Genomic DNA, 26912 nt, shown 5'->3' with positions numbered 1-26912 from the left:
AAAATAAAAGACATCTGCTCAAAAGCGAAGAAATGTTGTGAGACGTTTCCATTTATAGATCACAGTGTTTAGCTTAGATGTGAGTTTGGTTGCAAAAAATCAGTTGATTTTACTAAAAATCCAGGCATAAATCCATGCACACCTACATGTACGCATGGAACATGCCGCGTCTAGCATAATATTTATTTTCTCAATTTCTTCCTTCTGTGTGTGTGTGTGTGTGTGTGTGTGTGTGTGTGTGTGTGTGTGTGTGTGTGTGTGTGTGTGTGTGTGTGTCTCAGTGATTGCAGTCTGAAGGCTCCCCTGCTCACCTTGGTCTGAACAATAGAAAGCTGTGAATAGGAGCCGCTCACGTGGTTTACTCATAATGGCCTTGCAGGGCTCTGCACATGCTTTGTGTGTGTGTGTGTGTGTGTGTGTGTGTGTGTGTGTGTGTGTGTGTGTGTGTGTGTGTGTGTGTGTGTGTGTGTGTGTGGGGTGTGTGTGTGTTTGAGACATATAGAAACAATGCATGTGCCGTTGGCTGGATAATTACAGGCGTAATCTTACTATGCAGATGCTTTCATTCTCCGGAGCAGCAGAGTGGGGGAGAGATATAATTACATCAAGAGTATAGGCTATGATATATTAAGAATAATCTGGGCTTACTCTGGGCTGTGCTGTTGTAGTGGCAGCCCTGACACATGGCACGGGCTGGGAAAGGTTAAATTACAGAGTATCACAGACATGATGAAGAATAATGGTCGTGCAGATCAGCAGACGTGAATGAAACTGCCCTGAGAGTGAAAGAATGGAAGTCTCAGCTCTGTTACTACTTGCTACTGTTACCGACTCAAAACAAGGCAGCGGCGCCGCATGTCTATAAGGGTCACATATTTGAATGCAAGGACGAAGCCCATGTTCAGTGTTTTATGCTCTTTTGTGTATAATTGCATCCTCACACGTTCATAGAAAGCAAGCTGTCAGAGTCTTCAAATAATCTGTCTGATATAATGAGACATACAGTAAGCTCATTGTTTAATGCTGTAGGTGGGTTTAAAACTGGCTAATTCTGGAGTTTACTGGTCTGGTTTCCAGTTTCATGCCTGCTTTCAGATGATTGCTGGCTGCTCCTATGGAACTCACAATCTTTATTCATGGGTTCATTTTGTTGACGCTATATTTTTTCCAATAATGGAAGCAGTTCTCGTGTGTGTTTAGATCAGTGTCTGCCCCCAGTGTTAGATAGAGATAACGCTGGCGCTCCTGATGGCTTCTACTGTAGATTGCGCTCCCTCTTCTTCGCTGCATGTCCCTCTCCTCGCTTTCTCATTGTGTAGGATTACAGAGGGAGGGAGATACTTTGAGAGCAGGAGATGGTGAAGGGGGTAGAGTCAGAATCCTAAAGTATTTAGCAGCCAGTTAATGTACTGAGGGATAATACGACGTGTCCACAGGCAGCGTCTTTATGTCCAGTGTGTTTTTACCAGCTTCTGAGCAGCTTGGCAGTGTTTACACACTCTAATAACAAGTGGCGTCTTTCAGGGACCCTTTGGTTCATTCACCATTCAACCACCAGTCCAGCTTTAGCCTAATCCCCTCCCCCCATGGCACACCACTCCCATACAAAACATAAGATTTCAATTTTTCCACTGTAATTGCCTGGTTTTTAATTCCATGCATCCCATCAAGCCAAGACTGGAGCCGCAGCCAGATTTCAGGGAGGGGAGGTCATCCGGGGCCCATGGACAGTAAAGATTTGGGCTTGGGCAGAGGCACAGATTTATGCGGCTTGGAAGCGGGGCTGGGCGAAAGGGAAGGAGTTTGGAAGTGGCCTGCGTGGCCACGATAAAAAGTAAGAAATTAAAACGTCTTAGTTTTTCAACGGCTCAACCTCGTTGTTCTCTGTTGTGATGGTACAAGGGCTCTGAGCGGAGCCGGTAAGCTGCTGTGCTGCAGTGGAGGACGGAGGGGTGGATGGAGGGGAGGACGGAGGGGTGGACGGAAGGGAGGACGGAGGGGAGGACGGAAGGGAGGACGGAGGGGAGGACGGAAGGGAGGACGGAGGGGTGGATGGAGGGGAGGACGGAGGGGTGGACGGAGGGGTGGATGGAGGGGAGGACGGAAGGGAGGATGGAGGGGAGGACGGAAGGGAGGATGGAGGGGTGGACGGAGGGGTGGACGGAGGGGTGGATGGAGGGGTGGATGGAGGGGAGGACGGAAGGGAGGATGGAGGGTGGACGGAGGGGAGGACAGAGGGGTGGACGGAGGGGTGGACGGAGGGGAGGACGGAGGGGTGGACGAAGGGGAGGACAGAGGGGAGGACGGAGGGGTGGACGGAGGGGTGGACGGAGGGGAGGACGGAAGGGAGGATGGAGGGGTGGGACGGAGGGGTGGACGGAGGGGAGGACGGAAGGGAGGACGGAGGGGTGGACGGAAGGGAGGACGGAGGGGAGGACGGAAGGGAGGATGGAGGGGTGGATGGAGGGGTGGGACGGAGGGGTGGATGGAGGGGAGGAGGGGTGAGGGGCACAAGATGACGAAACAGCACCGGTTCTTCGATGCTAAAGATGCCCTTTCCTTTTCGGTGTAAAGCTGCTGTGTGGTCAACACAGCACTAAAGACACTAAATGAACGCTAACGTTTACTAGCGTTCATTTATACGACCTGCTGCTGGGATTTGAACCAGACGCTCGCGCGGCCACATGGACACAATCAAATGTTTTGCAGATGACGTTCTGCTGGTGACGTGTCTGTTGTTCCACTTGCTTGACTTTAGCTGTGCTTTAGATGTGTCCAAACATCAGCCTCATCTGTTTGCACTGCTGCCACCTGCAAACCTCAGCCTGTTCATGTCCCCTCCTGAAAACGTGGCTCCACGTCCTGAGGAGCTGCACCAGTGTTTGTGACGGGGACAGCATTCTGTGCACTGGAGACGCCTGAGCTTGGGCGTGTTCGCTGGGAAGCTCACATCTCTATGTTAAGCTGTGTTTCCCGCGGCTCCTGATGTGATCGTGCGATGGCTGCTCCTCTGAACTGGATCTGACTTGAACACTGCTGATTTAATGCATATTTCCACCACTCCTCACCTTCAAGATCCCAAGAAAAAGCCTCTGATTTTCCTTTTAATTTGCCTCGTGCCGGATGCTGGGATGCTCTCCAGGCCTCACTCGCCCGTCTCCGTGGCTCTCGCACCATCTCTCCTCTTGTCTCCTTCACACCTGTTCTCCCCACAGATGTGCGCTCGCGGCGCTGTGTTTGTTCGAACAACGGCGCCGTCTCCATCATCCAACCCAGGATGAGCTAAAACAATCAGGCAGCATTTAAGCCGAGCGCGGGCCAGATGCACTGCCCATTACTGCCATTCACACTCAGATGCACCCGCTCGCACACACACAAACTCTTTTGTAAGGCGTAGACGCACAATGAGAGAGAATATGAATAAACTGGATATATCCACAGGAGTAGTTATTCTCCTTTTTGCATCACTCATTAAGGCTGGTGCCATTCCTCTTCATCTCCCTCTGCTCATCATTAAGATGCTTTGATCGCACCTTAACAAACAACGCCTTGGCTTCTAAAAAAAAGCTGCATATTGTGAGTCACTATGTTTGTCTTGCATCTCCTCAGTGTTAGATTCACTGCTAATGATGATGAGGAAAGTGATGATTGTCTAGGAGACAGACTTACCTGCGCCACACAGCTTCCTTCCTCTGTATGTTGTAAAGGAATGCTGCAGCTCTGTCCACTTCTACTCTTGAGCATTGGAACCTCTGCAGTATTCAACAATGGGACAATAGCCTAATTATGGGGTGCCAGGGCTCAATTCTTCTTTATGGGTCCACTTTTAATAATTATATATACAGGTATATAGTATACTGTAAAGGGACTAATTGATATAGTTTATATATCTTCAGCTTAAAACAATGTTTGCTATGGTAACAATTGTGCTTCTATAGTGGCTAACTCTCAAAGTCTTTATACACGAGCAAGCGAAGGTTTGCCTGAAGTCTCCCTAAAACCCTGCGAGGCTCCGGGAGCTCGGCTCGCTGTTTCTCAGATAGGGTCGGCTTGGTGTTGCAGACCTGCAGACCTCTGCAGACAGAGAGAGGTCTTCAATAAGCTACTGGTCTATTTCAAAGAAACATCTGCCACATGTAACACTGTGTACTTCATCAATTACCTGCAGGTCCTGACCGATGGTGCCATGATGACCCGCAGGCCGGAGAGGTTAATAAACTATCTCAGCCTGTGTAATTGACACACACACATCCAAACACACTCTGATGGTTTTTCTCTTTAGCCCGTCCTCTTTTTTGCCTCTTTTCTGTTTTTTTGTCCTTGGATTATTGCACCTCTCACTCCATCTCTGCTTCCACCCCCCATTTCATCCTGAGGGAGGTAGAAATTTCTGTGTCTGTTGTGTATTATTCCTCATGCGAAGCCTTGGCGAAACTATCAGTGTTATCTCCTAACTTTACCACCTGTGTTAAATTGAAGGCAGTGATGTGGAAGAGGCGGCTACCCTCCTTTTCTCTTTTCTCTCTCGTCCTATCTCCTTCTCTCCCCGCTATTCATTTCTCTCTACCCTCCCCTCTTTCCACCCTTTTTGTCTATTTTCCTCATCCCATTTACCCCATGCTTTGCCTCTCTCTTTCACCCCCCCACCCCTCTATGTTATCCTAAGAGAGAAAGAGAGGGAGGTTTCATGGGTTTTAGAGGCCCAGAAATGAGAAGATCTGCTGTGAGGCTGGCTGAGCCTTTTAGTTCAGCCCGTCTGGGTGGTCACCGTAGACACGCAGTACAGTAACTATTTTTAAAGGCTACGCTTTCAGCTTTAACAGGTTGTGAAATTGGGGCCATTAACTCTGACAAAATCTAAAAAAGGCAGGATATTACTGGGCCATGGTAATAAAATGTTTCTCATATTCTTCCTCTTGGGGTATCACTGTCTGCTCATACTTACGGGCCTATGAAACCGACCTGCAATCACGATTAGGCTTTGCAGGACTAGTTCTGGTCAAAATCAAAAGCCAGTCTTTTTATTGTTGATGGTCAAAGAGCTACAGGAAACTTGGACCGAGAATAAGGGGATAAACAATGGGATAGATTGATTGATGCTGCTGGTGCTAATTTGTCAATTGTAGCTGGATTATAATTTGTTATGATCTATTTGTTGTTGTAAACAAATATTGTTGATTATACATTTATTCATTTGTGGCCCTTTCCCTCCCAGCTGTAGGTCCAGTGCAGCAGTGCAGAGGGATCAGTGGCAGAGCAGAAAGATCTGTGTGTTGCTCCAGCTGTGATAAAGCATGTACCATGACTCCCTCAGTAGATCTCACCCCTCACTTCATTTGAGTAAAACAGTATCTGTGTGTGTGTGTGTGTGTGTGTGTGTGTGTGTGTGTGTGTGTGTGTGTGTGTGTCTGTGTGTGTCCGTGTGTGTGTGTGTGTGTGTGTGTGTGTGTGTGTGTGTGTGTGTGTGTGTGTGTGTGTGTGTGTGTGTACTTGTACTTGTACTTGCATCGAAGTGAACCAAAAAAAACGAATTTTCCTTGCATTGTTTCAGCAGCTGATGTCATGACCTTCACAATTAGAAAGCCCAATAGCTGTTAGGACTAATGCAGGTTGGACTGCCTTAAAGTGAACCATTACATGACACATATGTGGGTCAATCCACTCCCAAAAATGTCTCCATTTAGTTTAGTTTTTCCAGAGCAGCTCCTTGATTAAGGTTTTCTGGTTTCTTGTTCTGGTTGTGTGTGTGTGTGTGTGTGTGTGTGTGTGTGTGTGTGTGTGTGTGTGTGTGTGTGTGTGTGTGTGTGTGTGTGTGTGTGTGTGTGTGTGTGTGTACAGAGGGGGCTTGTAGGTGTTTAGGGGTAGGTTTGGTTTCTGCACACAGCCATTTACCCCCAGTCGCCCCTCGGGGAAAGCGAGAGGGGTGAAATCTATTGAAGTGGTTCTATAAAATAGACTTTGTTCAGGTAGTCACTTTGTTTTCATGCTGATAATATTCATTTAGTGAGGGAGATCTCTCTTCCTTTTCTTCTCTGCTCCTCTTTCTCGTCTTGCTTCCCTTGCTTTAGCTCCTGGCCGCGGGATTAGCCGCCAGAGAAAATGCGGGGTAAAATTAGCCTCCGGCTGTCCTCGCCGGCCTCGACCATTGATTTTCTGCCACCGATGGAGAAAAAATGCCGGTGCTTAATGTTCTTAATACCAGCACAAGGAAGGGGATTCTTACTGCATTGCTTTTTGTTTAGCTGCTCCTCCTTCAGTTGCTCATATATTGGTATTGAGCTGTATAAACCTTTCACTTTATTATCTAATCAAATAAAAAAAGTTAAGTTAAGCTGCATGGTCTGTGCACAGTTTTCTACTGCTGGATTTTCTACCATCATAATTATTTCCCAAAAGATATCGGAGAATTAAGCAAAATAACTTTAAAAAGTTGTCCTGATTTTCCCCAACATGCAGACATCCACTCTCTGTCGTAATGAGATTATCTTCCATATTCCCTATAAGTGACCCATGGGAACTGGGTGATGTGGATAATTGCTTTGAGACAAACCTCCTGATTGTCTCGCACACAGTCCTGGGGCTTCTGTGAAAACTGGTGCAGTCAAAGCAGATGTATGCTGTTGTGTTTTTAGTTTCTTGCCAGCAGCGTAATTACTCCATTGTTAGACTGGAGAAGGCGTATCTGGTGTATTACTCTGACAAGTTGTTTACGCTAAGAGATGGAGAGGCTCCAATCGGCCACTGGCGTCGTTGTCTAGAAGGTTTGAAGTTCCCTGCTTCTCTCGGAGGTCATTTGTGTGGATTGTTTGGCTGCCTCTGGTCTCCGGGGCAGTTGGAGACAACTCACCTGGCCTCTCTTGATTTTGATTGACTTGCTTGTTAGGCTTGTAGCTTTAGTGGGTTGTTCCCAGGAGCAGCTCTTTGTGTGGGTTGGTCACCAGCTTCCTCCTGGTTTGAAGTAGTGGGAGACAGACGGCTTCATTTGTGATGTCAGGTTTCCGTTGCCATCGCTGCACCATTAAGTGAAGGAAATGCCCTCATTACTGGTCTTTCACCCAGTGTCACACCCATTTGGACATCTTGGACATTGACTACTCTTATGCTTTATACAGTATGAACTATTACATCTGTTCCGTCTACTCTGCATCTAACAACCATACATGTGAACAGTCTGGTGACACAGCTGTGACAAAAGCAGATGATCACTTTCAACAGCCAAGAACTGACCCATCATTAAAGCAGCTGGTGGCCTGGTTTGATACTTGTGTGTAGCAGTGTCTGGTTATTCATCTGGCATGTTGGATTACGTTTGGTGCACATGATGTACATGACAGGTTTCATTAGAAACATACAATTTTATTTATTTATTTATTGTATGTAAAAGCAGTGCAAAAACCAACACACATATGCAGTTTACCTGCTGGAACGGAGTAGGAAGACGTTGGACCTATCTAGTCCTGCCTTATACAGGACTGAACCTGATGAAGGATGCTTGAATAGTGTTTCCATCCAGATCAAAGTCAGATTATAAATAAAATAATGTCATGACAGTTTAACACAGGAAGCATAACTTGGTTGTGAGGCATCATTATTCATAAAATCAATGTTGCACAGCTTCTGATGGAAAATAAATTGAGGAGGAAAGTTACTTTTGATAATGCAATGGTTAAAATGATTCTTCCATTCCTATAGATTGAATTGTGCCACGTTACAACCTAAATGAGACGGATATGAATAAACAACAACGCTCCCTCCTGTGAATAGAAGAGCAACATGGCAGCGTGGAGCCTGGAGGGAACCAGGGTCTGGCTCTGTACGATGGACAAATGGGTATTTCTTCTTTTGTCTGTTGCTAATTGAAAAGTGAAACATTAAAACAAATTGAATAGGCGGTGAATAGAGGATTATACATTTTTGATTTGCAAAATAAATAGACTTCTTCCCCTTCTTGATGTTTTTTTCCACAACACCACCATACCATAGCAGATTATGTTGATATGATGGAATAGCACTGGATCTGGCCTTTTTGTGAATTCCCTTAGTTTATTATTAGATATTAAACTCAACAGAGCTATCATGAATAGTCCTGCTCTGCCTTGGGACTAGATTTTATTAGACAGCATGTTAATATGTTCAAACTGTTTCTGAAGCAGATGTCTGCATTTTTTTCCTTTTTGTTTCAGTTTTCCACTTTCCCACTTTGGATGCTCTCCCGTCTCTCTCTCTCCAGCTCCCACCATTACCTGCCCCTCCTCTCCCTCCAGTCGTGTCATCTTGTCCGTACCCCACCTATCTGTTCGGCTACATCTCCAAGATGCTGTAATTTCCTTGGCATGGCTTGATGTTTATTGTGAGGCTGAAATTGAAAATGGCCTGTAATGGAGCGAGCCTCGCAGCCCCGGGACCAATTCACAATCTAAATGACTTGCTTCTTTTCAATGGCATCGACTGGAGGGCTCTTTGTGCAGCCTCGTACCTAATCAACCTCCGGTGTGACCCCCAGCTCTCGGGGGCTGCTGTCGGATTAATGATAAAATCATTGGTTCAAACAATTATTCGACCTGAAATGGCTGGCCATTTTATTCTGAAAATTAAAGAATGTGAAATTAATTTTTTTCTGCGCTGTGTCGTAGCAGCGCCACTTATGGCTGAACTCTGCCCCCCAAACTCTTGATTTCACATGAAAGAGTGCTTTTACTTTATCTAGTTTCTCACTTAGCATTTTTTTCATCGTTTTTTTGGGTGCGTTGTTGCAAATAGCTTCCCAGGTGTCAGAGTAGCAAGGCCTCAGCTGTGTGCTGTCTTTCCGTCAGCTTGTCTGACTTTCCTTTTATCTGTCCGCTAACCAACATGGCGTCTTCTTTGGCTTAGCGAAGCTCAGAAATTTTTCTTTACTCAAGAAAAGTCTCCAGCTAAACTTTAAGCGCCCGCTAACGGAAATAGAGTCGTTTTGTTACAGGCTGATGCTGCTGGTCCACTTTCTGAGATTAGAATAGTGTTGATTTGCAGTCTTTAATGTGCCCGTCAGTCTTTGTGTACAGCTGCTTTATATCATTTCCCTTTGGGGAGAACTGTGTCATAGTCCAAGACTTTTGCACATATCTTTCATATTTCAAAAAGGAAGAAGGAGAATAGTGTGTTTTTCATATGGCGACCTGAGGAGATGCCCTTAGTCCATGAACTTGGGGAATAATCTGCTCCTTTTCAATAGGTTCTAGATTAATAGTCGATGAATCGTTTAACTTGAATGCGTTTTGCAGAATGGAGTTTGGTTTGGGGAATTTCTTCTGACTCTGTCCAAGTACAAAATGGGACATGACTTACTGTATGTGACTCATCAGATGTTGGATAGAAACCACTCATGAAGCCAGTGTGAGTGAATGGAAATAGATAAATATTCTTTGTAGATTGCATCGAGATGTTGTTTCTTGAGGTAGAGATTCTATTGTTGTGTGCACCCACTGATACTAAATGTGACGCTGAAGATGTTTTATTTTGAAGGGATAACAAAGCTAAAAGTGTTGCTATTCAGAGAGAAAGTGTTGTGTTTCTAAGTGTGAGTAATTTGGATGCATGGCTGTGCTTCCTGTTGCACCCTTGTGTTTGTTTGGCGGTGTTTCTCCGCCTCGTTCGCGGTGCATTCTGGGACAGTTGACCCCAAACAGAGTAAGGAAGTCTCGGGGCTGGATGAATTATTGATCGTCTCCCCGTGTGCGACTAAAGTCTGATGAGCCCCGCTGTGCACTTGTGTCCCTCAAACACCACTTGATTACTGGCTGTGTATTTATCATCATCATTGTCATCATCATTATCATTATCAGTCTGCTCCCCTCTCTTAAGTCTGAGACAATGGGCTCTCCTAAAAGGCTCTTATTGAATGGGAGCTCACTAGCCTTCACAGCCTCAGCCCGTCCTAGTCCTCCTCAGCAGCCTGCAGTGTGGCTAGGTAATTACCCGGGGATTGATTCCCCTAACAGAGACCATTTCTTCACCTCCTGCAGAATCACTAAGAGGCTTATAATAAGCCCAGCTCACCTCCATAGCTTCCAGGCTAATGTCTCGGCGAGCCAGAGCCTCTATTGACTTGTTGATGGAGATGCTGGAGCTGTGCCGTGAGTGAGGGGAGGAGACTCTGCAGAGCCGCGATTATTAAAAGGCCACCAAGTTCTGTTTCCATCACAGCCAAGATAATATCTATATGTGCCATGGAGATTTCACTGAGACACGTCAGTGGAGGGTTTGTCAGGACTTAAAACCATCCTGGACCTTTGGCCTGCGGCTCAGATGTAGATTCATGATGTGGCTGTGCCAGCGGGGACAAAGCGTAAAGTTAGACTTCGGCCTTGTTTGTGAAGTTCCAGGGCACCGTTCAGTGAGGTGACCAAGAAGAGCAGAAAGTTTGGCTTCATTATGCGCTTTTAAACAAAACCGCCTTCATGGCTTTGCTAATTATCATTCTGAGGACGCAGCAATTTGTTACTTCCAATCTGCCAGTCAGCAGCAGGGCATGAAGAGGGCTGGGAGCCAGAGGGAACAGAGGCTCTCATTCATTCAGACAGGGTTAGGGTGGGTGTGTGTGCTCATCCACTGCAGATCCGCCGTGTTTACCTTTATCACATTTAGATTTAGCTGCTCCAACGTGTCTGCGATTTATGTTCATATTTTAGAATTCTTCGTTTTTTACCTCTGCACTGCTCTATTACCATCATACATATCAATCCTCATTAGTAATGTTCATATCATTATTGTAATTATTTTCCTCAGATGCTTTTATTTATGAAACTAAGAATGTTTTTGTACAAACTTCTTTTACTTGAACTTTCAGTTGTTCATTCTTCTTCTTTTCTCTTTCTTTGCTTCCTCTATTCTTTCCACCTTCTCTTCTCAAACAACACCAGAACACGCACTGACCTACATTTCAGAACCACCAAACATCTGACACACTACCGTCCAATTCAGTAGAAACCCCCGCCGATAACGCCTTCATTTAATTTCTGACGGACGCACTGCGAATGTAAATGTCCGAGCTTTTCAGAGTGCGCTTTCATTTTCAGCACCGGCTGCTCCGCTGTCGTCTGAAAGGAAAATGTTTTTTTGCCACTGCGCCCAATTCTGTTGACAAAGTGCAAAGCGCTGACTGTCACTTTGTTTGTGTGTGTTGTGATGAATGTGAGTTAGCGCCAGCACGACCTCCAGCAGAAATACGACTTGTTAACTGCATTGGTAGCTTTTATTTGGACGGGATTCACATTTTCATAAGAATAAGAATTTCATTCACTCCTGAAATGTCTGCAGCCTTTTGTCAAAGTCCTTTAGGGCCCAGATTTGGAAAGATGACTGCAAATAGTCGTCACCTGAACTTTCTTCCCCCGACTCCTCCCTCGCTGCGTTCCTGTGCTGCTTCTCACCCGTCCCACCTTCCCGACCGGGACAAACGTGTGGCTAACGAGGGGGCTGGTTGGGAAAGCTGTGGGGAGTGGAGCGTTGATGTGACCTTTGCCACACTGGGGCAATTATTATTCATGGAGTCGGGCTTCGTTTGAGGGATGCGTGATCGTTTTGAGTCCGTTGCGTTCACACTGCAGTAAAGTGCAGCATCATGAATTTCATATTTACTGACGTTTGGATGCAGAAGTGCTACTTAACATTTTGGAGTGGGTTTGAACTGGCTGGGTAGTTTGTGTTGAGGGGCCCTGATTTCTAAGGCAGCTCTGTCTCTGTTTCTGACTGAAGCACATTGTTCCAGATCAAGGGATGGGAACGGGGCCTTTGGCAGCAGGGGAATGAAGCGCGCACACACACACACACACACACACACACACACACACACACACACACACACACACACACACACATTGAAGACACAGCACACATACAACGTGAGCTGGAGCAGCAGCTCAACGACTATTAATAGTGTGCGACGGTTCAAGTCAGCACCAGTGTTTTCTGACGCACGCTGTGTTTGCTCCACAGTCTGCTGACGACTTTAAAGGTTTCACGGCTCAGGAGCAGCTCGGTCGATCCCAGAGCTTCTCCTGATGTCGCCTGTTTGAGGCACAGTGTAGATGAGGGGGAAAGTTGTGACCTTCATAACTGACGCTGTATAAATACGTACAAATCAGCCCCAATAAAAAAAAAACTTTAAAACCGCTCAGTTGAGTTGCTGCCATTCAAATTACACCACATGCATCCACTGTATGATAAACAGCAATTAATTAGGTGTTTATACATAGAATCCACAATCAGTAGCTTTATTGTACACCATCAAGGCACAATGTTTTAATATTAACCTTAAACTTATGATAGTATTTAGCAGATTGCTGATTTTGTAGAGTGTCGTCAACTGTATTTTCCATGACAAAGAAAAGAAAGTCCCGGGTGCATCGATTATGAGATGCTCGGCCTCTGAATACATTCCTGAAATGCCTCCCGTCCTACCAGAAGCCCAGAGCTGCCCTTTCACACAGCAAACAACTGGAAATTCTCAGGCTATAGGAGGCGCCTGCAGAGTCCAGAGGCCTGATGTGCCACAAAAAGCCAGAATAAACTCCTGATGGACACAATTCAGTGCAGTGCATTAATAATAACTCAGCGTTTCACATTTTGCTCCATCATTGTGCTTTGGCCATCGCATTAAAAAAGTGAAGCTACTTTCATTTGACATTGCATATCACAAAGCAGATTTGTCCTCTGAGCCTGTAGGCCTATTTGGCTAACGATGCTAAGTGGAATCCAGCGCAGACTTCAGCAGGCGACATGACGCTCCCTGTGTGCAGCGTTCACATGGGATCTGTGTGTGTGTGTAGCCATGGGACAGAGCCGTGGACCTGGCCTCTTGTCACATGGCGGATGACGGCTCAGTTGTGGGTGGCCTGTGTAAAGGTCAGTTGGCTTAGCAAGCAGCCAGAAGGTCTGTGTGTGTGAGTGATCAGGCCATTCTCGATGTGTGTAAATGTGTGTGTCAGACCTTGAAGACACAGTGCTTCCTTTCTCCTCTCAGTGCAGCAGTGACTTCTGGGTAAGGGCTGACTCAACTGGGCGTCCAGGACACCACTGAGCAACACACACACACACACACACACACACACACACACACACACACACACACACACACACACACACACACACACACACTCTCTCTCCTTCCCGTAAGACTTCTCCCACAGCCGCGACCACCATGGCAGAGCATTCAGCGTTGCCATGACGATTGCTCTGTGTTTTAATGGCAGGCCTGATGACCTGTGACGTCATCGCATGAACTTGGAGGTGATCGGTTCCCTGCTGACCCTGACGCATAATGAGCAGTTCTGCGTTTGCTAGTGAAAACTGTGGCATGACAATATAAAGAGGAGTGACAGGAAATGAAGAACTGTGAAGCAGCGGAGTCACCGGTGGTGATGTAAGATGGAGTCAGGACAGTCTCTGTCCTTTGTGACTCCTTTTACGTGGACGTCTGAGGGGATTGAACCCGCAACCAGGGCGACAGGAGCACAATGTGCTGACAACTGCAGGGGCCTAAGCAGATGTAAATAAATGCTCTTATTTGGAGCCTAAATATTGTTCCCTCTGTGCAAGAAGAGCAAATCTATATTGACTCTTGCCATTTTTGTGTCGCCCTTCAATTTATAAAGATTTTATTTATTTTAAAAAACATAAAATACCAATGTGAATAGAAATGGTGATGGAAGACAAAAGTCTCATCTTCAGGGATGTTAGTCATTTTGAATGCTCATTAAATGAAGATAAAAAGTAAATCTAATGCTAAGTGTTGTGGTCCTTGAGCAGCACCTAAAGACCTAAAGGTTGCTAAAAGATTGTCAAGTGACACTCGTTTCGCTTTGTGACACAGCATTTCATATTTACTGCTTTTTCAAATCATGTATTCATGAATAAATGTGTAATTTTATGCATTTATACTCATGAGAGTGTCATTTATTATAAGACGATTAGGTAAATGTTTAAAAATACAACTGCGTTGTTTCCTTTTTGTGAACTTTTTTTATTTCATTTGTAGGACATTGAAATGTGAATATTTGGGTGTTGAGTCGTGATTTGTTTTTGATGTGACTTGACTTTGGTGGATTATGGTCTAGTCTTGTTGTCTTGCTTCTGTGCAGGTTAAACCTGTGGCTTCCTACAGGATGAACAGCCTGGTTGTCCATGAACAGCGGGTTCTTGGGAAACGGCCAGAATAACTTTTATATGTTATTATATGACTGGCGCTCATCCTAGAAGGCGCGCTGCTGTGGAAAGTGATTTGACTGTTAATTGTCACAGCAATTACACAACCTTAAAATCCATTTTATTGGCTCCTTACAACATTTGGCTCCGTGTAGATGTTAAATTTAAGAATAAATGCGTAGCCTATTTAAACTCGCTGTTTATGAAGGATCCGCTGTGCCAGCTCAAACTCAGCTGGCTCTGACTGTTCTGCATTAGATCATTAATTAAAACATTTCCTGCAAATGTTCTTAAATACCGTGCGCGGCCCAGGGTGTTGTGACATCATCACTGTCAGCGTCACCTCCGCTCTGATCTGCGTCGCCGCCTAAACGCCGATCAGTGCGGCCGAGGCCTCTCTCTCTGGGTCTGTTTGTCTGACTCGCCCCGTCTCCCTGGCTGTGTTGATAGCGACAGGAGACAGTGGCGTGCTGGCAGGTGCATGCCACCAAATTACCATCCGCACACACACACACACACACACACACACACACACACACACACACACACACACACACACAAAGACGGCCTCTCCTGTGCCGAGAAAGCTGCCATTATCATATCAAAGCGTCTCTCACAGAGACGTGGCAGTGCTTCAATTTAAGCAATTAATGCAGAGAGAGACTCTGTCACGCAGCCCAGCGTCTCCCTACCCTCACCCCTGAGCACACACACGCACACACACACACACACACACACACACACACACACACACACACACACACACACACACACACACACACAAACACACACACACACACACACACACACACACACACAGGCTCTCCTGTGGCACTTGGAGACAAACAAAGGTGTTGGGAAGCGAGGATCCATATTCTCAAGGCCATCGTGCTGTTTTTCTTTCTCCCACTCCTGCACCCCCCCCCCCCCCCCTCCAACCCACTTCCGCTCTGCCTTAAAATAAAGCGGCTCTTTTCCACAGTGTGCTCCTGCTTCATTCACCTGTAGGGCTAAAATATGACGGCTTAGCTGTGCTTTGTGTCACTTTTAGGTTGAAACACTGCCCCTATAAATCCTATAATAACTGGGTTACTGATGTTGGTGATTTAACATGATGCATATGACAGCATTAAAATATATAAATATAATGCCCGGAGTTCAGACAGGTTTGCATGTGCGTGTAAAATGGTTCTGATGTGAGATCATGATGGGTAGTGACCAGATGTGGCGAGATCTGTTGTGAAGAAAAGAGAATTTTAATGGGTTTGGAAATGTAGTCCAGAAATGTAGAAATGTAGATGTGGTTCTGGTGAGGATGTTCATCTGACAAACATTAACGCAGTGACTCAAATGTCAGGCTTTGCTTATCAGAGGAAGCCAATAATCAAAGTTATGACCGCTGACTTCGTCTGACTGTAATACTGATGCACCGACTCCGAGCTGAGGTGTTCAGTGTGATGTGACTTGTTTCATGCCTGGATTCAGTCTTTGCTGCATCCTGCTGGAGGTTCAACAATTATTCCTCTTCCCAAAAAATCTCAAGGATGCAGCTGCATTGTTTGCATTTCCCCCCGAAATCCTGCATTCCTGGTGCAGGATTCGTGCAGGATGGAAGGCCTTTCAACGCGCTATGGATCCAAACAGGCACAGGAGGACCCTCTGCGAGCCAATCAGTCGGCTTTTTAAACCTGAGTGTCCACCAATCAGTAGACTTATTGTACCTTTTCCTCTTGGTTACGAGAAATTTGCTTCTGTCATTTGAGCTTTTCAACCAAATCTCTCCATCATTCATGGCGCTCTTCCTCCTCCGCTGCCTTTCTCTTACCGCTGGATTGTTGTGAAGTGCTCTGTTTTTTCCCCCCTTTTCTTTGAGGCGAGACACTTTATTAGACACAGCTGTTCAACTGAACCCAGCAAGGCCTGGATTCACTGCCAAGTGCCTCTCTCCGTCTCTCCTGTTCGGTCCCCCTCCCTCACACCCCCCCCCCCCCCCCCCCCCCCCCTCTTTATGTCAGGTGGGTTGTGGAAGGATGAATAGGCAGTGATGGGGAACCGCTACGTGAGGCTGTTGGTGCTGAAACCTTGGCTTTGGGCCCTGGTTCTCTGCACAGCGAGCCCACTGAAGAGTCATGGTTTTATCTCCCAGCTTGAATAGATGCAAACTCAACGAGCAGATCGTGGTCAACTCCAGTAAACTCCATTAAAACGGATGACACGGAGTGTTTAATGGACAATTAATTGGCGGAGTGCAAATTACACAAGATCATAGATAAGTTACATCTGCTCAAATAAATACTTCACAAACAAATCCTTGACTTTGTCCTCCTTGTTGATTGCTCATTGCTTTAGTGTTTCAATACAGCACAAACAGAATGCTGTGTGTGTATGTGTGTGTGTGTGTGTGTGTGTGTGTGTGTGTGTGTGTGTGTGTGTGTGTGTGTGTGTGTGTGTGTGTATGTGTTCCTATATGTTTACCCAGTTAATGTTGTTGGAAGTGAACCTATTATCAAGACTCAACTGAAAAAGACTCATTATTTTATTTTCTCCTTTTCAGTAAAACTGCATTTATGTTGTGATCTCGTAAGAAGCGTGTGAAGTGAATGAACGGCTGTAAACACAATCATTTCATCTAATAATGGCATTAGGTTTGTTTGTGGCTATATGTGGGTGCTTAGCTGTGTATAATTAAATCACAATAGAGCCTGATAATGTGTGGCACATGTGGGACGGAGAATCCACGTCTGTCACTCGCAGAGAGATGTTTCCAGCTGTTGTTGGAGGTAAAGTAATACGGCTCAATTATTATCATTACAAATGAGAGATTGGCCAACATATGTGGAAAAGGTTATTAGGACAACAAAAGGTCATTTAAAGATGCAGCGTCAACACAATGTGCCGTATTCAGCCTTGTTGTTGGTTGTTTCTTATTATCCAGGAGTTTTTCAACACATTTTAAAGCATTATTCCCATAATTTGCAAACTAAGACATTATGTGAAATCAATCGAATGCACTAAGCTGCAAACACTAAGGCTTTTCTGCTCTATAAAGGCTTTGCTGGGAACATGACAAGAACAATAAAACACTGATCACTGGAGCTTTATGACTTTGTTCCAAACTCTATTAAAATGTTCTGTTTATTTGTGTATGTGCAGCTATTAGCTCTTCCTCCTCACATCTCATCCTTCCTCTATCTGTCGTTTCAGCAGCTGCTGATGCCTGTGACAGGCTGTGCGATAGCGCTGACAGGTTGCAGACGGTTATCAGAGAGGGCTCGGCCTGGCTAAATTGAAAAGTGCAAATGAAAGTCCTCCTCTGTGTTTTTTTTAATTCGTCAGCTATTATGTCACATGACCTTTTTGGTGCTGGGCTCAGATGATAATAAATCTTGGTCCAGTTTTCAGCATCCCCGTCCTCACGTCCTCCCTCCCTGCCTTCTGCTTCCTCTTCTTCTCTGTCGCTGTTCGACCTAGTGCCAGTGAAAATGATAGGCTTTCAGGAGAGTCTCTATTGTGCGGCAGATGAAGAGGTTGTGCTGGGAGGAGATGGTCCTGATGCTGCGCGTGAGTGGTGTGAGGGGGCACCAAGCGTGGCCTCGTCCGGCTGTTGTTGTCCAATCACAGCGGAGATCAGAGGCCAGGAGCGTGTGAGCGTTTAGAAATACAGCAAAGGTGTAAGAGTGCAATAAACACTAAGAGTGGATGTCACTATAAATGACTTTTCCTGGGAAGGCTGGTGTCTGTCAATACTGACTGACGTCTGTGTGTGTGTGTGTGTGTGTGTGTGTGTGTGTGTGTGTGTGTGTGTGTGTGTGTGTGTGTGTGTGTGTGTGTGTGTGTGTGTGTGTGTGTGTGTGTGTGTGCATTGTATCATCTCAGGAGAGTAAAAAAGCAAAGAACACAGTTGATCCTCTCAGTCCATCACAAGCTCTCTCCGTCTATAATTGAATTCTCTCCCTCTTCCATTGTTGTCATCTTTGTCTCTTGGGATTCGATGGTCAGATCTCTTTTTCTGACTCGGTGGTTCCTGTGATGCAGCTGCTGTGGGTTTCCTTACAAATACGTTACAGAAATTGGAAGTGAAGCTTTTGAAGTTGAAGGATCAGAATTTAAAGAAAAAAGTGGGAAACTCTGAGAAACTAAGAAATTAAATGTAGTATTAAATAAATAATTAAATTAAATAATGTTTTTGCGTCCTACTGGATGATGTGTTATTATTCACACTGTTTGATTTTTTTTCCTCTACGTGGACGGTCAGCAGCGTGTCTGTCACTTATCAGTGTGCGTACTGATGCCATGACTCGCTCTCTGTTCAGTGTGTGTTAGTGTGTGTCAGTGTGTGTCAGTGTGCGTCAGTGTGCATCAGTGTGTGTCAGTGTGCGTCAGTGTGTGTCCACATCTGCGTGTGTGTGCAGCTGTCCCAGGTGTGCCTTATTAATCAGTTATCAGGACAGTTTATTTGCTGGGTGACAAGTTGCAATTTCCCCCCTGATTCAAGGCCCCTTTGTCAGGTGGGAATTACACTGAGAGCACATGACAAAACACTTCACCTCCGCTTCACTCTCTTCTTCTTCTTCTTCTTCTTCACTTCCTCTGGATGTGGCTTCCTTCTTTCCCATCTCTGCCTCTGCTTCCTGATTTGCTTCTTCGTGTTTTCCTCAGCATGGCTCCATCCTTTTCCATTTTTCTTTACTCTATTTATTTTTCCTCCCATCAACAGCATCATCGTCAGCACTTGGAATAAAAAAAGGCGGACTGTATAATTAATCACACAGCTTGGTCTAATTAGAGATGAATGTGCGTTGTACCTCTTGTCACACACACACACACACACACACACACACACACACACACACACACACACACACACACACACACACACACACACGCGCACACACACACACACACACATGCAGACTCACCTCCCTGCTTTTCGGGCCTAATAGCAGTTGATGCTGTATTAACAGCAAATGGTGCAATCCCTGCGAGAGCCCCTCTTGCCTTGATGAATCTGATGAATGTGACAATAATTAGTGAAGACAGATGAGAGGTAAATTACCGCTGACAATGTAATGCTATCCTGTCTGCCACCAGAGAGAGAGAGAGAGAGAGAGAGAGGGCCGTGGCAGAGGAAGAAAGCCGGTAGCAGACAGTGAAGGACACAGAAAATAGTTTAGTTTCATGCAAATTATTATTTTCATGCAAATGATGATGCATTGATTTAGTCTAATGGAAAGGGAAAAGGGAAAATGCAATTTTCTCAGTACTGCAAAAAAACACAAAAAAGGTGAACATGTATTGTTTTACTAAATTAAAATAAAAAATATTATGCAGTAAAAGTAATAACTTGACCTCATTTAATCCTGGTATTAACATGGGTTGTGTGAGGGTCACTCATTAGGACAAGGAAAGAAATGAAGCTTGAACCAAGGTTTGAGTTCACTTGTTTGTTATGTGCTGACTCAAAAACTTTTCTGACGCATTTTTTTAAAGGCGTCTTCAGAATGATGACAGACACAATTTTATGAGTTTGTTGAATAAGTTCTCCTTGTAGTTGGATAGTTGACATAGCAGGAGAAAAAAGACGCAAAGACTCTGCTTTAATTACTGCTCTCAGCCTGAAAAGAAGGAGCGAGGGATGATGAGGGAGGAGAGAGAGAGAGAGAGGTTCAGGGTAGAGATGGTAATTGTTTTCGTCAGAGGCAGTAGGGAGCTATCAGGGTAATAAAGTTAATTAGCAGAACAAACAAGGGGAGAAGAAGAGGGATGGAGAGAGAGAGAGAGAGAGAGAGAGAGAGAGAGAGAGATGATGCTGATAAACGGAAGCAGATCTGACGGCACTAGAAAGCTGTTAAATCAATTATTCTTATTATTATTCTCTCTCTGTGGTTTATAAACTGATCTGGTCCAGCGCAGAGCTTGGCTGCATGAACACCTCCGTCCTCATTTACCCAGTGCTATGTGCACGATTCTTAGGATGCTGGGAAAATGCATGAAGACTCAGGCTGATCCTTGGTCGTCACACTCAGCTGCATGTTTGCGTTCTGATCTTCTCAAAACAATCAGAATCACTTGCTGCATAATTTTCACTTTCTTTACTGAATGGTGTGGATTTCAGTGTCTCTCGTCATGGTAACCAGCAGCATCTGACAGGTCGTCAGCAGGCGCGGTAATGGAAGTTGTGTCACTGACATCACATGAGCAGGAAACACTTCATTATGACACAGGTGTGTGTCTGAGTCTCTCGCTGCCACCGTGTCTTGTGTCCAACTGTGATTCTGTAATTGTACAAGACACGCTCTGTGTCGATAGAACAGGACGGGAACTACTGGTCTCACGTCGTCTGGATCATGACTCAAAGGTGATGCTTCCTTGATTGTTGATTATTGTTAAATTAAGTTATCAGTATTTTTCAGAATTTTCTCGGTTCCAGTTTCAAATCAATACCTCGATTGATTCAATCTGTTTAATGGTCAGTTCAGGATTTTAGCATTTGGTGGATGTTGGTGAAAACAAAACCCATATTGTGATAAACTGTAGTTTTCTTTGAGACACTGCCCTCTAGAGGTTCATGAGTCTTTGGATCGTAAACCTTACTGTGTCATTGCAGAAAAACACATTTAAAGACTTACAAGAACCACATGCAATGAAGCACACGCGTGAAAAGTCTGACTGAGATCCTGCAACGGCAGCTCAGCATCACGGCCGCAGGCGCCGGTCCTGGTGTGGCTCTGCTGGACATCATCAACGTGAGCGTCCTAAAATACACGTCCTTATTAGGACACTTCCCTTTCAGGGAACCAGGCACCGAGAGAAGGTTTTCTTCGCCTGCCAGTGTGTTTCAGGGAAACGTAGAATATATATTGTCAGTTTGGGTTTGTTTGCTCTGGGTTGCCAGGATGTCTGCCGTGGGTGCGTTTGATTTGGTTGTCGGGCAGTGCCTTTGGACTGATGCGCTGTTAGAGACGATCACCTGGGACATGTGATAGCTTATCAGACTGTGAGCAGCTCTTCTGTGACAGTGACACACACATACACACACACACACACGCACACACACACACACACACACACACACACACACACACACACACACACACACACACACACACACACGCAGGAAATATACTGTATAAGGCACGTACACCAAACACCCCACCTCTGGTAGTTTGTGAATGGCATATATTTGCGTGTGTGTGTGTGATTGTGTGTGTATGTGTCACTCTGGTCGTCAAGGCAGCTCTGGTTGGTGGGACAGTGTGAAGTCTTGCTTCGCATTATGGGATACGGCTGTCACCTGACGATGCTGCCTCCATGGAGATAACCTTCAGGGTGACAGCCAAGACAAAGACACACACACACACACACACACACACACACACACACATACACACACACACACACACACAAGAATGTATGCAGGCAAACATACACACCCTGAGCCGCATGCTCGACTGCCCAAACTCACACACTAACGTGGCCGACGCACCTGCTGAGCTAAACACAGTCACACTGATCCTAATTACTGTTAATCTATATGTCGATTGATTGACTGATTTCACCACCTACAGCAACGTGAGGTCAGACATGCTCTTCTGACTTATCTGCTATTTGTAACATATTTGGATCAGTCTGCCTTTGGTATCTACTGAGAATCTAACAGGGGGCGTTTTGGGCTTTACATGAATGTAGCAGCAGTAATGACCACTCAAATGCATGTACACTCCCCATACCTCATCATACATGACATGAAGTGATCAGTTCCTACAGACGCGTCCAAAGGATGGATCCTGCCACAGATATACAAGGTGTTGATGCTCGTATGTTTAGTTGGTCGTCCGCTACATTAAGGAGGTCGAGTACGAGTACAAGACAATCTTAACACCTATTGACATCTCATGGTGTTTTTTTCTGTTGAAGTTTTTATTGTGTCTTTAGTTCTCTTAATATTGAAGCCTTTAGGTCCTGTATTTTTATATTTTGAGCTATTCGGGTAATTTTACCTTTTTCAGATTTGAAAACATTGGCTCTGGACTCTAGGATTAATTAATGAATCATTTAGGAAAAACAGCAGATGAATCAAAAATTTAATTAATTATTAGTTGCAGCAACAAATACATTAGTGCAGCAGTTTGACTGAAATGGCTGTGAACTGTTAATATCACCTTTTTCAACACATTAAAATTTCACAAGGTGCTAATGTCAGTTGTTTATTCCGTGTTAATCCGGACACCAAGGCTCGTTACAAATGTGAAGTTGTAAATCAATAGCAAACGCAGCGGCCTGGGGCCGACTGCAGCCCAGGAAGCCCCGGCCTCCTCCTGCAGAGCAGCACTGTCATGTAGATGTGACCCGACCAGCCTCCCTGCATTCAGCACACTGCCTTTGTCTTAGGACCCCGCCTGGTGTGTGCACCCGTCTGTTTGTGCGTCCGCGTGTGTGAGCGTGAGCCAGAGAAAGTGAGTGGATGCATGTAAGCACGTAATTCAGTAAGTAGGTAAGTATCCCTCCCAGCGTTTCCTGTCCTGTCCCATGCGGCTCAGGCGGCGTTAGCCTGGGTTAGCTCAGGCTTTAGCACCTGCTGTCACTGCTGCCGTCCCACTCACTGGTCCACACACGGCTTTAGCTTGGAGATGAGGATTACTGCTGGTAATGTGTGCTAAGAGCATTAACTCCAGCCTGGTGAGTAATAGTTAGTTAGAAAGTCCTAGACAATAACCAGGAAATACCTTTAATTGAATAAAGATGGGAAGTATTGAGCAGACTAATAACTGAGTTGCTGCTGTTCCTGTTTGTCAAATGAAGTGTGTCTCATAGAGCAGGACACGTGTGGATATTAGTCAGTGAAGCAGCAGAGGAAAGTGAGCCTGATGAGCTTATCCCAAATCCCGGAAAAGCAAATAATAATAATAATTAGACTCTGCCGGGATTTTGATGACTATTGTTTTTCTTTCAAAATATTGCTTAAACACGCACTTCATCTGTTTTGATAACACTTATATACTTGTATGGTTGCACTCAATGAGCCCATAGACTGACAGAAGGTTAAACAGCCATCACTCATTCAAATCCCTGCTCACCGATATTGACACAAACTGCATAGGTTTTCAGCTGGAGAGGAATTTACAGCCATTGTTGCTGTTCTGATGAACAGGACGTAGAGATTGGGTGTAAAACTGGAGAATGTATTTAACCGAGTAGTGTCATCGTCACCAGGAGCTGGAGTCATAAACAGACTCAGTATGTCAGGATGTAAATATCTCACAAGTTCTGCATTCTGATCAGAAATAGGCCCAGCTAGCCAACCAGGTGAATAATCAGGCTGCTTTGTGTGATGTTAAGACCCGAAAGCTTTAACTCTGTGTTTGCATTGCAATCAGACTATCCAGAGTATTTGCCAACACAAGTCAATGTGTGTTGGAGGGAGGGGGAGGCATTCCTGTCTAAATGTTCAAAGGATCATGTGTGTTCTGAGCCTGAGGTGAATACGTTACTGAATGTTTTCAGCTGCTACCGTATTTGTCTCATTGGCCAAATATTTTCTTGTTGAATAAAGAAAACAAAAAGTTTCATTTAGTAAAGTAAATAAAGAAATGGACATAAAGCAGCTTTGATCAGGTTACTCACTGTGAGGAGCTACGTTCTTCGGCTTTTAAACCCATGAATAAGACACATACTACCGTGACCTTAAAGTCTTTATTGTAGTTGGAATTTTTTCATTTATTATTTCAACTAAATCTTTAAATGCAGCATTTTACCAAAACACGGGGGAACCCTGAGAAACTTATTGTAGGAGACGTTTAGTACCTGCCCCATCTTCCATCTTCACTTAGGTTCTCTAGGCCTTGTGGTGTGTTCAAGTGCCAGTTTTAGCTCCAGACGAAGGTGATGCAGTGGTCTTCCGGGTAGTTTGGTGCCCACCTGCTGAGTATTTTACCAGACACTTGACTGTGCAGAATGCATGTGATCATAGGCTGGTTATAGGATTATTAGCAAAGTCCGATTACGATCATTGGTTTTCCACAGCCCACTGGTTTGACGGGCAGGCAAACACTCTGAGCACCAGCAGCGTTTCACGTTGTCTCTTCCTCGTGTTCACATTGAGGATCTCACACTGAGACAGACTATGTTTCATTGTAAAAACCTCTACTGTTGTGTATCAGTGCACTCGCATTCGCCAGGAGAATCGTCACATATGGATGAGACACACAAACAGACCTGCACGGAGGAACAACTGGACCAAACTGGCAAATGTCAAAACTTAAAGATTCTCATTAGACTCATTTTGTTTCTACGGCCAATCAGACGAGTGAAAGACAAAAACAGTCAAACACGTGACAGCTGAAAAATATTCCCATGCAAATGTGTGGACATGTATTTTAAACCTTGTTAACTGTCACTATTCCCAAGAGTTCAGTCAAATGTACCCATCACACTGTTGAAGCAGCTGAGTGAGAGCATTAGCGCAGAGGCAGAGCGAGATGTGCAGGAGATGAGTTCCTGTGTTTCCTGCTGAACTGCAAAGTGTCTCTGTGAGTAAAAGACACAAGACTAATCACTCTCATTGTGGCCTATTTCCATGGTAACTCAGCACCGAGCGGTAATTTAGCCTCACTAGCTAACGACACAGAGCGAGTCATTATCTTAGCGCCAGGCTAGGACCTCCTATTTAAAGATTCACACCATGAATGAACAATTAGAGAACAGATTGCCGGCCTAAGTGGGGGAGACACAGGAAAAGACAGAAGCAGAGATGAGGCGAGGCCAAGATGTGGTCACCTCTCTGCTCGCGTGTTCCTCCACCCGTCCGTCATTAGGATATTCACAAATGTGCTGCTGCAAAGTAACCACCAGCTCGCATACGTTGGGACCATTTATTATGTTGCAGCAAAAGTTTCAATTTGAGCAAGTTTTGTCTGTGTGGTCTGCACAGGAACGTCATCCGTAGTAATGTGCCGTTTGTCTTTTGTGTGGAGTAGAAAGTAAAGGATGTAAATGTAACGATGTAGAAGCATGTGGAACAAAGGATGTGCCAATGTGGTGCAGAGCTGCAGGGGACTGAGCACACCTCTGTCAGCAAGAAGCCAATGAGGCTCAAGTGATGAAAGCGGAGCTTCCTACACGTCCTGTGATGTGGCAGTCCTACATGCAGCTGTTCATGTAACTGAGCCCCTGTCCTGTTTAAAACACGGTCCTGGACCCTGGCATTGATGCCTACCTCACCTCGTACCGTGTGCTCAGCTCCATTGCATCTATTAACATGTCACAGGTGCAGACTGACAAACAGGAAGTGGGGCTTGGAAAGTTTTTATAGCAGGGGGAGGTGGACTGTTCCATTCAGGGGAAATGTTAAGGGGGTTTGATGCTATTGTGAGGAAAATAGCTCAAGTGTATTATAAATAAATTGCATAGTTGTTCTTCTTGTGTAGATAAATATTTTGTAGGGATTTATATTGTTTATTTATGGATGTAACTGGTGTTTGTTTGCCTGGTGGGAGGAGCTTCAGGGTATAAGGCCATGAGTAGAAGGTTCAGGAAATGGTAGTTGGAGTTTGTTGTGGGCCAATAAGCTTTTCTTTTCTTTTCTTTTCTTTTCTTTTCTTTTCTTTTCTTTTCTTTTCTTTTCTTTTCTTTTCTTTTCTTTTCTTTTCTTTTCTTTTCTTTTCTTTTCTTTTCTTTTCTTTTCTTAGTTCAGCTTCTTCTTCTTTTGCGGTAATAAACATCTGCCAACCTTTCAACATTTTTAAGATTCTTACAGATATGTGTAATTAACTTAACTTAATTTCGAAAACTTATATTTCTCATCCATTCGGCTTGAAATGAGAATAATGAATGATTTCCTGCTAGTTTAAATATCACAACAGGATTTTTTTTTAATCTGCTTCGTTTAATTTGGAAAAAACATGCTCAACTTGATGTTCTCTGACTGACCTGAACAATCTATCGGGTTTGAGTTCTGCAATGTCACATGGTCAAAACCAGCTGGTTCCAACAGGTGTTTATTCACTCAGTGTTTAAAATGTCCACACTGTCGTCCAGGTGCTGGGATTCCTCCTAAACACACCCATGCACACATGGTCTACCATTCTTTTCCTTATAGATGTGAAAACGCACAAACCAGCGCAACATTACTATCTTTATATTTCCAGGTGACACCTTCATGTGTCTCCTCTGATGCTCGTTAGCCCCCAGCCAACACAGAGAGGCCTCCCACACACAGCAGAGCACCATCACAAGGTCAGTGTCTTATTTAAAGCCCCCCCTCCACACACACACACACACCACACACACACACACACACACACACACACACACACACACACACACACACACACACACACACACACACACTGTCTATCTCTCTCAGGCCTTTTGTGTGTCTCCTTCCAAAGAAACTGTCAAGCTGTACTGTTTCAGGGCTCGCACGAGGGACAAAAAGCACACTTTGTTTTGTTTTGTTTGCCTGCCGTTGTGTGCGGCTCAATGAGCGAGTGAGTGGAGTGTAGGAAGAGAAAGAGAGAGGGGGGAGACGAGGAGGGAGGGGGTAACATGTAATTTAGTGTTTGCCCCACTCTACTGTACTTTGCTTTGGTTATGCTAATGCCGCTCTTTGTCGGGCTGTGGAGATAACCATCAATCAGCTGTCAATTGGTCAATTGGGAGAGAAAAGAAGGAGAGGGCCCCAGTTCCCTCCCTCCTCATCCTCCGCTTCTTCCTCTTCGTCCTTTTTGCTA

General features: G+C 45.0%; 1 protein-coding gene across 3 annotated transcripts in view; it reads left to right on the top strand.

Moving 5' to 3' along the window:
• LOC114853799 (transcription factor Sox-2-like) overlaps positions 1–26912 on the top strand; it is a 191967-nt gene that overhangs the window by 27039 nt on the left and 138016 nt on the right. Inside the window, exons 5-6 of one of the 3 annotated variants that reach the window (XR_008694628.1) lie at positions 7693–7830; positions 8184–15067. The exons of 1 other annotated variant lie outside the window; for it this stretch is intronic. The gene's annotated coding sequence lies outside the window, so the exon portion shown is untranslated. Of the gene's footprint in view, positions 1–7692; positions 7831–8183; positions 15068–26327; positions 26416–26912 lie in introns of those variants that run through there. One more of the 3 variants, XM_055508585.1, reaches the window with a different exon arrangement.

This window comes from Betta splendens, chromosome 4 (assembly GCF_900634795.4).
Source record: "Betta splendens chromosome 4, fBetSpl5.4, whole genome shotgun sequence".
In the NCBI taxonomy this organism is placed as follows: Eukaryota; Metazoa; Chordata; class Actinopteri; order Anabantiformes; family Osphronemidae; genus Betta; species Betta splendens.
This window is presented reverse-complemented; position numbering and strand designations above follow the sequence as displayed.